The sequence below is a fragment of the Rhinichthys klamathensis genome, unplaced genomic scaffold (assembly GCF_029890125.1).
Source record: "Rhinichthys klamathensis goyatoka isolate OS25496 unplaced genomic scaffold, OSU_Roscu_1.1 h1tg000168l_1, whole genome shotgun sequence".
Classification (NCBI taxonomy): domain Eukaryota; kingdom Metazoa; phylum Chordata; class Actinopteri; order Cypriniformes; family Leuciscidae; genus Rhinichthys; species Rhinichthys klamathensis.
In genome coordinates this window covers 179,375-194,609 of record NW_026606699.1, presented here as the reverse complement: position 1 = coordinate 194,609, position 15,235 = coordinate 179,375, and the positions used below count along the sequence as shown (strand labels likewise).

At 38.5% G+C, this 15,235-nt stretch overlaps 1 protein-coding gene across 1 annotated transcript in view; it reads right to left on the bottom strand.

Annotated features, from left to right (window-relative positions):
• Window positions 1-588, bottom strand: part of myom3 (myomesin 3) — an 83,298-nt gene extending 82,710 nt beyond the window's left edge. The window contains exon 1 of the mRNA XM_056259408.1: window positions 390-588. The gene's annotated coding sequence lies outside the window, so the exon portion shown is untranslated. The remainder of the gene's footprint in view (window positions 1-389) is intronic.
• Between the last annotated feature and the right edge of the window lie 14,647 nt (window positions 589-15,235).

Below are 15,235 nucleotides of genomic sequence, written 5' to 3'. Positions count from 1 at the left end.
CAAGACATTTAAGTAAAATGGCATTTATCAGCATTTTACCAAGACATTGAACAGGGGGTTATCATTAAAATCAGCAGTTCCTAGTTTTGCTTTATGGATCCAGGTTTCACATTGGACATCGATTGGTAACCCGACATAATATCATTGTAGAAAAGAAAAGAAAAATGCCCTCAAAGTCAAACGTGTTTCAGACTCTTTTATTCAAAGCAGCGTATCTGCAGCAAAATAGTTTAGACCCTTAGTATTTGGCAGTGTTTTTCAGAACAGACGCCAATGGAGAGCCGCCGATTTAAAAGCTAATAAGCATCTTCAAGCACACACTAGAGCAGAGTCTCTTGAAGAGCACAAGAAAATTGCAAACAGATTTTTTCCATTGTAAATCCACTCACGTTCTACAGGCCCTTCAGATGATCAGCAGGACGACGTGTCTCCGTCTCTCCTCCTCCTCGACCTTCACCTGTCTCACCCTCTTCCACCGGCGCTCTGTTAAACTCTCCTTATCGTTTCCTGCTGTCTCACCTTCTGTAATGCTCTCAGCTTCTCCTCTCAGTCTCACGGTCTCTGCGGGTGAGGATGACCTCCAGCAGCACACACACACACACACACACACACACACACACACTCACTCCTCCTCCTCAAGGTGGTAAATATAGACACACAGCAAGACCACTGATCAATTCAAAGCATCCAGATAGACTTACAGTGAGATCAAGAGACAGAAGACCTGGAATGACACAATGGGACAATGCAATGTGGGATAGAGGAGCTGTGGGAAAAGAGATCTATGGAAACAATGCATCAAGATCTCAGCGATATAAAATGCTCAGGTCTCCACCATTAAACCCTGCGAAGAGCAATCCAGAAGAGATCAGATGACGCTCGCATTGTCTAAAATCGCATCATCACTTGATTTAGAAATGACCACAAATCCATAGATCTCAATAATGTCTCAAACTGTGCTCAAGATACAGTACAAGACTGCAATCAAAGATCTCAACATCCCGAGACCAAAGGCTGCTATTTCTACAATTTGCCCATTTTTGACTCATTTGTGGCTATTTTTGATTCTTCTAATTGACTTCTAAGACAAAGTGGATGCTTGAATGAAACATCTCCAAATAAATGAAAGAGCAACATCTGCCTCATTGTAAAACATGATGTGAAATGCCTTAACCGTGTTAAAAATCACTATAAAGCACAGCATTGAGTGGATTATTGCTGAAATATTATTAGTTATTAAAAAAACAGTATGGTAAAACACTGTATGAACTCTAAGTTTATTAGTTCAAAAGTTTGGTTACTTTATTTTAAGGTGTCATTGTTACAGTAACTATACATTTATGAAGCCTATACCGAGTAATATTAATTAACAACATGCAATTATCTAATTAGGGTTAGGGTTTGGTTTAGGGTTGGTTGCATGTAATTATGCATAATTTACTGTCATTACTACAGTAAATACATGTAACATATAACAAGGACTGTAAAATAAAGTGTCACCAAAAGTGTAACTCAGACTGTTAAGCGACATAAAATTGGTGTTTTAATATATGTGTCACCAGTGTTGTTATTAATAATAAGTTGGTAATAATATTTATATTGAATGTTATTTCAGATTTATTTAAAAAGTGTTCGTTTTAAATAAATCTGAAATAACATTCAATATAAATATTACTTTCAACTAACTGAAATAAAATATATTTAAGTTGAAGTATTGAAACTGCTAAAACTAAAACCAAAATAAAAACAAAACTACTAAAAACTGACAAAACCATAACAAATTACAAATATAAAAACGATTTAAAAACTAAGAATACAAAAATGAAAGCTAATTCAAAATATGAATAAATACTGTAACTGTATATAAATAATACAAAAAGCATATTTACAATAATTTAGCATAGCTCCCCCCCAAATTAACTTTCAAATGAGTAATATCACAAGCAATGTGTCATAAATGCTGCATTTTACAACGGCTATAAATGCAGCTCATGTGTCATTTAACGAGTGCATGACGGCGACCAGATGCTGCCGTTCACAACCAGTGCTGGGGAAAGTTTCTTTTAAAAGTAATGCATTACAATATTGCGTTACTCCCTAAAATCCAGTATAGAATATAGAAAGTAATGCGTTACTTTCCCCCCATCTGTAACTCAGATATTTTGTTGTAAATTCAAAAGTAATGTGATACTTTACTAGTCACTTGAAAAAAGTAATCTGAATACGTAACTCCTAATGCGTTACCCCGACACTATATCCACAGAGTGTATACGTGACTCAGGTAATGTTGAGGGAGGGAGGGAGAGCACCGCTCGGCTTTGTGTGCAAGGTTATTTATAAGCATTTATTGCCACACCTGCCGCTCAAATACCACAGTAAACAATGCGGTGAGGAGGTGCCTGGCCACTTCTACAGTTTCATATGTGACATTGAGACTAAGAATAAACTGCATGAATAGAACAACAGCAGGCGAGCTTCGTCTGCTTCCATTGTGACAAATGCAAGCATTCCCACAGACCCGTACAGGCCAAAACACATGCACTCAAATCTGTCCTTGTTGAGAGACGCATGATTCAGATGTCTGACTGTGTCTGATAATACGGCCTACCGCTGATACACAAAATCACACTGACATTAAAACAATTAGTTCACCAAAAAAATTAAAGCACTGACTTTATTTACTAATCCTTCTGTGGTTTCAAACATGCCATAACTGCCAAGGGCGAAAAAACTAAATAAAAACAAACCAGGCTGGCATAGGAATAGTTAGGAGTGAGGAGTTGGGATGCTGGACAACTGCCGTGGAACAGAGGTACGACTGCAACTGTCCTATCGTGCTAAATGAGATGATATTTCAAACGTGCTCCTCCTGAACTTTGTTAACATAACATCATGTTGTGATACTCTTTTCTTCCCTATTATTTGTGACGTATATCGAGTGAAATGGCCCATCGAACATGAGCAAATGTAGGGCGGGACTTGATTTTGACTGTGGGGAATTGATTGGAAGGTCGTGGCTTGCTATTGGTCGGTCTCATGTGAGTGACAGGTTGCTCCGCTCTTGTGGAAACGCATCATCAGAGAAGAGAAGAGATGAGCTGCAAGAGGAAGGGGTTATCTTATTATTTATATAGTTATTTTGATTGATGATTATAATGCACATGACTTTTTAAAAATCATGATGTGCACAATAAATCATTTATAATAAATACTGCAATATTCCATAGAAAAATAAGAATTGTCCATTTTGATTTCATGGTGACTTACTATATTCAAGTCTTTTGAAGTCATTTGATGATTTGTGCATTGAACAGACTAAAATGTATGTTATTTGCAGTGTTATTTTAGTATAATTGAATCTAGCTGAAAAAATGTAACATTTTTTTATATTTCATTTCAAGTAGCCTAAAGATATTTTTTTGTGGTTTTAGTTTTAGTTAAAAATAATACTGTTATTTGATAATAATCTAGGTTGCAAAGCACGCAATCAAATCTGGTGTATGTTGCAGCACTTTTGAATCGCAACACATGCAAATTTGAAAGCTTTAGTGGAGGGAAAGATCTGTTTCTCACACAAAGCATCATATGACTTCAAAGACTTGGGATATAGTGCATAGAGTCAAACAGACGACTTTTATATTTTTATGTCTTTTTTTAAGTTTGCAGTTCAATAAATTATGTTTTATTAACAAAGTTCGGGAGGAGCACGTTCAGATTATTAAAGCAACACCAAGTAACTTTTCCTCTGCGGTCGCCCCACAGGTTGGAAGCGGAATTGTCCATTACCGCTGTGGTAAATAATTTAGCTTAGCGCAGCCTACTGTCGCACGCACGCTCGCTGTTTATCCAGCGCCGGCTTTGGAATGAATGATGTCCACAGACAAGCTAGAGTATGTTGCATGATTTCATGAAAGTATGATGTATTGCGACATCAGAAACGAAGAAAAACAAAATAATGACTAGTGTAACGCTTGACGTAAAGCAAGTCAAATTTGTAGTTTTCCTACGTCTCATTAGAACTACAGAAACGCGACCCGATTTGTCAATCTTACATAGCGTGGTTATAGCAGATATAGGACCGTAAAGCGAATCCAGAAGTGCCTTTCACCCTGTTACGACTTAATGAACCACTGAAACCATTTTGGAAACATTATTTTAAGGTAAAAAAATCGTACTTAGTGTTGCTTTAACACGGGTGGAGAGCACTCAACAGTCAATGATAAGAGGTGTATATATATAGACTCAGCAGTCTCACCTCAATCCATTGACAGTTTAGCAGCAATCAGCAGCCCTCCACCACCCCTTCTCCACAATTAGCCCTAACTACTTACATAGGGGGAGTACTCTGGGTTTGGGCCGAGCTTGGAGCCCTCCCCCCGGAACAGCACGCCAAATACCCCTCTAATTGTATGTAAGTGTGAACTCGTGAAACTGTTGTGTGTTGGAAGGTTGGCCTACAAAATGTCTCCTGTGTTCTACAGGGGAAAAACAGCATATGCAGGTCTGGATCAACATGAGGTTGAGGAAATAATGACATTTTCATTTTTGCATGCAGCAGTTTTCTTTTTTCCCTTTTAAATAGCAAGTCATAAAGATCACATTAATATGCAAAAATGGAGGGGATGTGTGTGTGTGTGCATCCAATTAACTCGAACGTTGCATCTATCAAGCTGTTTGGCGATATAGCGAAAGAGTGCACGGGAGAGAGAGAAAGGAAATCTGCCCACATGCTAATTAAATGTGTTTCACAGTGCAGGAGGAGACGGCATCTGTTACTCCTCGCTTATTCATGAGACGCAGACATTTTTCACGTGAGTACACTGGACAAAGAACATCACTCTCAGAGCTGGGAAATAATCAGTGTCATGGTCATTCTTACAGATTAGATGAATAAAACATTCAAGTTTTCAATACCATATAAAGATTACGCTACAGTCATTTATGCAGTACTTTTGTTGTAGGTTTAGGTAACCATAGTGAAATCATCCTCCACAGACACACACACACACACACACACACACACACACACACACACACACACACACACACACACACACACACACACACACACACACACACACACACACACACACACACACACACACACACACACACACACACACACACACACACACACACACACACAATATATAAAACATCATTAGCCATAAAATAAACTATAAAACCATAAAACCCTCATGAGCTTTATATGTACAATCCTTTCACCTCTCATTTACACACCTGTGAGGAGTGAATGTTTCACTCACTGATCACATGATATTAATGCCCACAATGCACTGCTCTTTACAATGGACTGACATTCTTCGGTCATATCAGATCTGTCAGATAGGATCAGTGTTCAAGGCAGTGTCCATCTCATGTGTCTGATAAAGAAATCTCTGGATGAATCTCTGAAAACACTTCCAGGCCAACTGAGATAAAAAGATAAAAAAATAAGAAATGATATTTTGCTTAAAGATAGTGAAGTCTATTTTCTAGAATCATTAAGAACATTCTGTTTTTTTTTTCTTTTTTTTCTTCTTTTAAAGGTGCTATATGGAACTTTTCTTCTAAAATGAATCCTTTTTTTTATTGCCTGTGTGTGAAGGGGTTGTAATCACACATTACAATGATCCACTTGTCGGGTTTTGCTATTACCTCTGAAGGCCAGTATTCCTATTTCTATTTGAAGTCTCCGGGTCGGATTTACCGCGAAATCCAACGGATGTGACGTGCATGCGCGCTCCCGAGCCTCTCTCCTTATATACAGTCTATTGTAGACGGTCAGGGAGTTACGTCCGGTTAAAGGCGCACGTTTTTCGGCTTATATCGCAGTCAATCTTTGATCAATATTCCCAAGACTCTAATCGTTCGTAGTGCTGGACGGGGCCTTTCGAACGAGCCCACCCCGAGGTCCAACTCGCCCGGCTCCCCGAGTTATAGCCGTTCGAAATCGGGGGTCCCAGCGAACAGCGATCCGGTAGGGGGCATCCCCGAGGCCCGCCACTCTAGCGTTCGGGCAAGGGTTCCCCTGGGACCTCCTCCCCCGAATTTGAGCTCTCTGGGTCTTTGCGTTCCAGAGATACGAGCGATTTTCTTCTGAGATCGTGACGTCACCGGCGTCCGCAATTTTGCAGCGCGCCCGATGGTTTTCTGCTTATATCTCCGCGAAAACACCACCAAAAACTATGGAACTTATATGGTTATTTTCAGCTCGACTAGATGGTCCCAACGAGCTCGGTGCTCGCCGAATCCGTCAAGTATTCGCAGAGATATTTGCGTAATAGACGGTATTGTCTATGAGTTTGAGCACGAGCGCTCTTGTAAAATTTGGTTGCAATCTGAAACATCACCACTAGAGGCCGCTAAAAGTTACGTAGAGCACCTTTAAGATGAAAAATGTTCTTGACCAGTTTTGTGAGATTCAACCAGATTGAAGAAAACTGAATGAATTATATATACAGAGTTTGTCATAGCGTGTAATGTGGTGCTGCCTTAGAAAAGGCGTCTCAAAAAGTCACACTTATAATGTCACCATAAAATCAAACTTTTTAATGCAATATTGCAGAAATTATTTTCAAACGATTTATCTGTGCACATTATTAATTAAAAAAAAATTAATGTGCCTTGTAATCATGAATAAAAATAACTTCCCCTCCCTCTTGCAGCTCATCTCTTCTCGTCTCTGGCCCTTTCCCAAATGGCACACTCCGGACTTCCTCAGAGTCCACACTTCGGTGACGTCATGTAGTGCAGACCTATAGGGCCCTTATCGCGAGTCCGCGAGGGCGCATTGAGAGGTATTTTTGGGACAGACTCGATCGTCACGCCGGAAACAGGAATACGGTCTGATTGTTGTTATGGACAGGCACTACAGGTTCGGGGAAATATGCTGCCTATTCTGCCCTACAAAGCCAAAAGGCAGTAACTGCATTTTTGGTCAAAAATGAGTTAATGTCATTTTTGGGATATTAAAGACCTCCTTTATCATGTGGATAAATATCTATACTCAATTTGACTGTTTTTTCGAAAAAATAGAGGGTTGTGTTCACAGTAACTCCCAAAACCATACAAGCAACCATGGCAGAAAGCGGTAACTGCAGTTACCATTCTTTGGCTTTGATCTTCGACGCAAAAGTCCAGTTACGTACTCTGCCTTTGTTAAGCCATTCATAAAAGAGATGTTACGGTGCCACCTTGCAGTTACGATGATCTGCCTTTGTTTTACTGTCCATAAAAATTTGCCGCGTTTCAGTTACTGTCCATAATTGTCACTAAATCACTTACTTCTACACTTCTACACACATAAAAAACGAGCTGTCAAATGTGTTGAGTGGTTGTTTTATCAAGTGTTGTGAGCATTTAACCGCTTCATTTGAGAAAAACTTTCGTCATGTCATAAACAGAAACTCAAAGGTCTTCACGGCAACCCGTCAAAATAAAAGTTCGGTTTAACTTGACAGAAATATATTACTGTTGTACAGTAGAATTTAGAAACGTCTCAATGTAATAATAATAACACTAATACAAATAAATTAAGATTAAAACTTAATTTTTATTCAATGTTTTAATTTTAACAGTAAAGCTCATTGTGCAGCATGTTGTTTAACCAAAAATGTTTGTTTAATTTCATATGATTAAAAGATGTAATGTAATTTAAGGTGTTGAAGAAGACACCGAAGTTGAGCCAGATGGCTGAAATTCAGCTACGGCATGGGTCCAGGAGCCTCTTCTTTAAGCACAGCCACAGAGACTGTGACTTCACTGAACTGGACTTCCTCCTGGCCAAGTTTGATCTCAAGATGCCCTCTCCCCTGAGGCCACATGACCGGGGCATTGAGGAGACAAAGAAAGAAGACATTTTAAAAAAACTTTGTCCTCTTATGCCCCCCAACAGAAGGTCTTTCTGGCTCTCACTTCTTGTGGAGGAGTGATGTTTATGGAGGAGGTAGTTATGCAGGTTGTTGCCCACCGTTGTTTGCAGGTTGTTGCCCACCGTTGTTTTTATCTCTATACATGAATTTCAAACCATCCATTAATAAATTTATATATTTGCGTTCTCTTTCAAATAAATGATTGTTTTTAATTATCAGAGATAGTTGTTGTATTTATTCACACTGTACACTCTTGTGTCACCTATCTGTTGGTTTTGCTGCACACAAAATTGAAGTTTTTTAGTTTATGCATTGACTCCAACTGAATGCACTCCCAGCACTGGATAGCAACAACGACATGTCTAAGTATTTGTGTGTCATCTAAAACAAATGCCATGATCATTAGACTTTAATGAAGGTGATCAGTTAATTATCTTCTAAATGGTGGTAAGCAAATATTGATTATATGTCAGTTACTGCCTTTTGCCTTTGCACAACTCCTTATTTTTTAGTAAATAATACAAAGGCAGAGTACAGTATCTGACAAATAAGGGTCAAAGGTCAACTTTGAGCACAAGATTTTTTATATACACACATTTCTTCATCTGGGCAACAAGTCACCAGATTTTCATTGCTCTACCTATAATACATTTGTGTGGACAAAACAAAAAACTTTAAAGTCATTTTTCTCAGTTTGACACTCTGGTCAGTTACTGCCTTTTGGCTTTGTAGGGCAGTATTGTTGTTGTGTTTACATATGACTCAGTAAAGCCCTGACATTCTGTTCTATTTATTTAATGAATCATAATACGATCGTATTATTCAGCTCGCTATTATTAGCCTATTGAGACATCAACCACTGGTCGATAATCATAATGTTTGTATAAACTTGTCATAAAAAACGTAATGATAATTACACTTAAATATTTTCTTCTCAGCCATGTTAACAATTGTCCGTGAGCGAAATCTCCTCCCATCCGTTGTCTGATTGGCCTTTCGCAAGGATTCCTGGGTAGTTAAAGTGCGTGGAGCCTGCATCTATGCGGGCTTCGCGGAAGACCGCTAAAGGGTACAAAGGGGGCGCTGCTGAGCACACTTCAGAGCGTTAAAATGCTAAATGGGACGGCCTACGGACTCGTAGACTCGGCGAGCACGCGCAATTTAAGTCCACGAGACCGAAAGTCTGCATGAAGTGCCATTTGGGACAGGGCCTCTGATGACATGTTTACTGGCAACCTGTCACTCACGTGAGATCAACCAATAGCAAACCATCACAACCATCCAATCAATTCCCCATGAACAAAAAATCAAGTACATTTGATCTTGTTCGAGTAGTCATTTCATTCGGATATATACGTCACAATAGGGAAGAAAACTGATTGCAACTTCCATTTCATGCCAACTTTAAAAGTTGCAGACCTACACCAACCCAAAAAATGAACATCCCAAACTTCATTAACAGGGCTGTTAGGAAAAACAAACATTATGAACTCATGACCATGGGATGATACACTTGTTCTATGATTTAATTATTGCTCATTAAACACACATTAAGTTAATTACCTGTCTCAAGCAAGCACCGAATGAGTCACAATGCAAAATACAAACCCCTTCACAATTAATGAACTGAACCGGATTAGGCACATTAACTAATTTACAAGCACTAACTTCATAATCAGCTATGGAAATCCAAAAATATATCTAATGAGAGCGTTTCGTTTGGAATAAAAAGGAGATCTATTGAACCAAATTATTTTTAGCACTGGAACAGATCTGAATGAATTACGCCTCATTATAAGAGACACTGAAGATAATTAACTGATGAGAGATCTTTAACATCATTAAAGAAAATCTAGAACTTTACTGACATGTGTAGATCTTGTTTACAAAAAAGTGTATGGTTGAATCTCATGAAACCCATTAAAAACATGTTATATTTTAATACTTTTTGCATTGACAATGTTTTTATTTTAATTAAACATGCATTACAAACATGCAAAATGACTGCATTACAATAATAAGAATCTAATGAGAATCAAAAATACAATATCTTGAGACATTATAGTAATACAAATGTGCTTAATTGCTGTGAACAATGCCACAGTGCAACGGATTTAGATGACCCTATACAAAAATAATCCATTTTGTTAATAAAAATAAAACATACCATATATACACTCACCTAAAGGATAATTAGGAACACCATACTAATACTGTGTTTGACCCCCTTTCACCTTCAGAACTGCCTTAATTATACATGGCATTGATTCAACAAGGTGCTGAAAGCATTCTTTAGAAATGTTGGCCCATTTTGATTGGATAGCATCTTGCAGTTGATGGAGATTTGTGGGATGCACATCCAGGGCACGAAGCTCCCGTTCCACCACGTCCCAAAGATGCTCTATTGGGTTGAGATCTGGTGACTGTGGGGGCCATTTTAGTACAGTGAACTCATTGTCATGTTCAAGAAACCAATTTGAAATGATTCGAGCTTTGTGACATGGTGTATTATCCTGCTGGAAGTAGCCATCAGAGGATGGGTACATGGTGGCCATAAAGGGATGGACATGGTCAGAAACAATGCTCAGGTAGTTCGTGGCATTTAAACGATGCCCAATTGGCACTAAGGGGCCTAAAGTGTGCCAGGAAAACATCCCCCACACCATTACACCACCACCACCAGCCTGCACAGTGGTAACAAGGCATGATGGATCCATGTTCTCATTCTGTTTACGCCAAATTCTGACTCTAACATCTGAATGTCTCAACAGAAATCGAGACTCATCAGACCAGGCAACATTTTTCCAGTCTTCAACTGTCCAATTTTGGTGAGCTCTTGCACATTGTAGCCTCTTTTTCCTATTTGTAGTAGAGATGAGTGGCATCAACCTCTAGCATCAACAAGGCATTTTCGCCCACAGGACTGCCGCATACTGGATGTTTTTCCCTTTTCACACCATTCTTTGTAAACCATAGAAATGGTTGTGCGTGAAAATCCCAGTAACTGAGCAGATTGTGAAATACTCAGACCGGCCCGTCTGGCACCAACAACCATCCCACGCTCAAAATTGCTTAAATCACCTTTCTTTCCCATTCTGACATTCAGTTTGGAGTTCAGGAGATTGTCTTGACCAGGACCACACCCCTAAATGCATTGAAGCAACTGCCATGTGATTGGTTGATTAGATAATTGCATTAATGAGAAATGGAACAGGTGTTCCTAATAATCCTTTAGGTGAGTGTATATATATATGGTATATTAGGGCTGTCAATGTTGCATAAATATTACGTTAAAGCAAATAATGCAAATTAATTCTTAAATTGATTGCATCATGAACATATTTTACATCACACAGTTAGATGATTAATTATTGGGGATCAAGAGTTTATCACACTGAGCATCTACAACACAAGGCCTTTCTATTTTGACCCTTTAACACGAATTTCACTTCTCTGTTTGCAATCAGATCATTTTAAGCCGCTGGACACCGGGAAACTTTTCAGTCCAATGATCCAGTAAGCAAATTAATTCAAACAATCAGTCCAAAACAGTGCTAATGTACAGAAAACATCCCATCGCTGTATGCCCAGATTATAAGCAAACTATGTTGCTCGGCTGGAAAAAGCAAACCAGCGTCTCACTAGTTACATTTTGATGGATGAGGATTGCAATGAAGTTTAAGATGATTGCTGTGACGTACATAAATTGTATTGTAAGCAGAAGAACCTGAATTCGCTCTGTGCACGAGAAAAATGCTAACTTCCGGCTTGAGGGTGGAAATTGGGTACTTCGTTTCCGGTTGCCGTCTTGTTTACATCACTGGACCGGCGTTAAGTTAGTTTAATCGTTCGCAATGGACCTAAAACATAAAAAAAACCGATTCACTTTTCAAAGGGCAGTCGGTGGTAATACCATAATTCCTCAAATAAAAGCTGGGGCCTTTATTTACCTAAACTGCAGAAGGTAACAGGCTTTTATTAGAGGCAGGCGCTTTATTTAAAAAAAAATCTAAATCAAATTTCCGTCTGGGTTCCATGCTCCTCAAGACAATTTCGTTTTCATTAAAGTTGTTGAAAAGACCGTTACACTAGCAGCACTAAATTATATGTGTGTTACATCTATAGTCTACTACCATCTATTGGCTGTACGTTACGATGAACTTGAATGCATATTAGGGGATGTTTACACCTGGCCACTTCATGTGTTTTCTCAGATCGGAAAGCTCTCTGATTTATCAAAACAATTCTACTTAAATCTGCTCACAAATGCGTTTTCGCAAAACGGATATAAATCTTCAATTCCCACGCTATATGCGGATTTAATGGAGTGGACGTCACCGAAAGCAACAGATATGAGCTGCATTTGATAGATCAGCTCATTTCTAAATCAAAAGACCGCAATAAGCGAGAGCGGCAACAAGCCTGGTAAGATCATTTCGTTTCTTTACTTTTAATGATGAGGAGAATTGTCTGCGACTTACTTTCACTTTAATTTGCAATAGTTTGCACGTTGGCTTTATGGATAGATGCTCGGCTGCCGTGATGCGTGTTGCAGTAGCGTTGTCACATCTTGCTATAACATTACATAGCCTATAACACGCTCTCACACTTATTTTTTAGCGTTTTTGGGAGGAGTAAAATTTAGATACGTGGTTTCAACAATCAGATGCATTTGATTTACACTTGTGCAGTTTCGTCTGGAATCTCGTCTCAGATCTCCTCCTGAAGAAGTGGTTTGAGCGATCGGATTTAAATTGTCTCGAATGTGCTTCGGATGGCATTTATACATGGTCTTTTCACGATCAGATCACAGAACACGCATGAAGTGGACAGGTGTAACATCTCTTCAATGAAAGTCATTTAGGAGATTATCCACACTAATTTTCCCCCGGCCTTTATTTGTCCGCGTTGATCACGTACCCGGCCATTATCAGAGGCCGGGCGTTTATTTGAATACCGGTTTTTATTTGAGGAATTACGGTAACCAGGCGCTGCTGCATTGTGAAAAGTAAACAATGTTTAACGTTACTTCTACGTCGTCCATCAGGCTACCGGAAACTAGACACCCCCTATCGGTTTCGCAGCCGGAAGTAGCATATGCTAACGTGCACATAGTCTATTCACAAAGTACAACATGTTCCTGGATCAACATCTTTGTTGATCCTGAACAACATTCCAATCATCTAATCAGGTTTGAGGAACAAGTTTACAGTTTCTGTCAAGTTTAGGTTTAAAATCAGGTCTGGGTACTTCACCAGTGTTAGTCACCAATCATTTCCCAACGTTATGGGTTATGTTTAGGGGTAGGGATAGGACTAAATATTTGGATAGGAATGTTGTTTCTGGATCATCAAAATACAGTATGTTGACCCAGGAACACGTCTAACTCGGCAAAATCAGGACGTACCAGTAAGTCTTGATGCGCAAACAAACAAACCGTGTGTGTGTGCTCTCGATGCACTGATCGCCAGTGTTGGGGGAAACGCATTACATGTAACTCGAGTTACGTAATCTGATTACTTTTTTCAAGTAACGTTAAGTAACGCATTTTAAATTTACAACAAAATATCGGTTACTTTTTCAAATAAGCACTGAAGTTACTTTGTTTTCCCATGTATTGACTGACAGCTGTCCTGTCCTCATGTTGAGAGAAATCGTGAGTAAGCGCAGAGGCGTTGTGTGTGTACATGATGGTTATTGTAGTTCCAGACTAAATGGGAGCGTGCTACTCATCTCACTTGCACAAAAAAAAAAGATTCAGCATTCCTCAAAATGAATAAAAATCAGTGAAATGCAAAATCAAAATACTATGCAAACCTTGTTTAAATAAAACAAATATTTTTATGCATGTAATCTTATTTTATTGACCAATGTATTTGCTGCTGACCTTCGATGATTCTTTTAAACCATAAGCAAAAATGACTTTAGATTTTTTTTTTTATTGGTGAAGTGTTAAACTTTCTTCTCCTACGTCCTATTCTTCTGTGATCCAGCATGATAGAGCTGAAAGGTTTGTTTTTACTGCGCCCTCTATGTACAGGAGTGTATTTGCATTTCCTTCAGCCTTTTTATTTCAATTTTGGTGTGAAAGGGCCTTCACATTTGCCCAAAAACAGAACTTGAAATTAAAAAAGAAAACGAAAACAATCCCAGCCCAGGTGAGAAAAAGTAACGTAACATTACTTTCCTTAAAAAGTAGCAATTAGTTAATTTTTCAGGGAGTAACACAATATTGTAATGCATTACTTTTCAAAGTAACTTTCCCCAGCACTGCTGATCACACAGACACATTTATTCATGTTGTTTCCACACACATTCAGGATAATGTTTTTATCTGTCATGTATATGTTGCTGTGTTTAGTAATTCTGAATGGATCCGTATAGCTATATGCAGTCAGGCCAAGTTTCCTACGTTACTACATGTAACATTACATTACTACACGTACTTAGTAACAACAGTAAGTTAATTAATATTACTCAGTACTTATTTGAGTAAAATGTAACTACATCACCTTAAAATGGTGTAACCTTTTTTTCATGGGTGCTTTGGAATGCATACATTCATGAATTATATGGACTCTTATATCATTTGGTTATTGTCCTTTTGGAGTCTTTTTTGGAAAGACACCTAAATTTACCTTGAATAACGCTTTCAGAAATTACATATTTGTGAGAATCACCCTTGAATCTGATGGTTTACTTTGCTGGGTATAGCAAATGATGACAAAATGAACATGAGCTTGGCACCTTTAGACAATCATCAACTCATGTATTATCACTGTGAACGGTTTATGACCATGGAAAGTAAAATGACTCTGACCTTTGCAATGTTTGCTCTCTGTACAGTCTTTAAATGTTTAAACCTGCAAAACAGGTGACGAGTTTCGTGCGAAAGCAGTCGACGTGCTCAATTTACAATACCAGAACTTACAGTTGAACATCAATATACTGTATTACTGATAATGACTCAACAAAGGTTAAAGTGACAAGATAGATATTTAGACAACTTTACTGAACCAATGACATCAATACACCATAGTCAAATGTCTGACATAAGATGGACAGTACATTATAGATAATATAACGGTGACATGTTTGAGGGACAAACATCTGCAAAACTGATTAGCTTACATTGAGGAAGATTTTGACTATTAAGTCAAAAGATTTTCTTCTCCAAAACAAACCCAAATTGACCGAATTGCTGCAGTGACCTCCATAACAAAGAGCTTTTGTCTCTGAACACACTTCAGCACTTCCTCATAACTGCATGTGAAATCCCCATGAAGCCTTTCACACAAACTCCAAGGAACATGAGACTTTTGTCTGGTATGCAAATATATAATTCACGACTGGAAATTTCC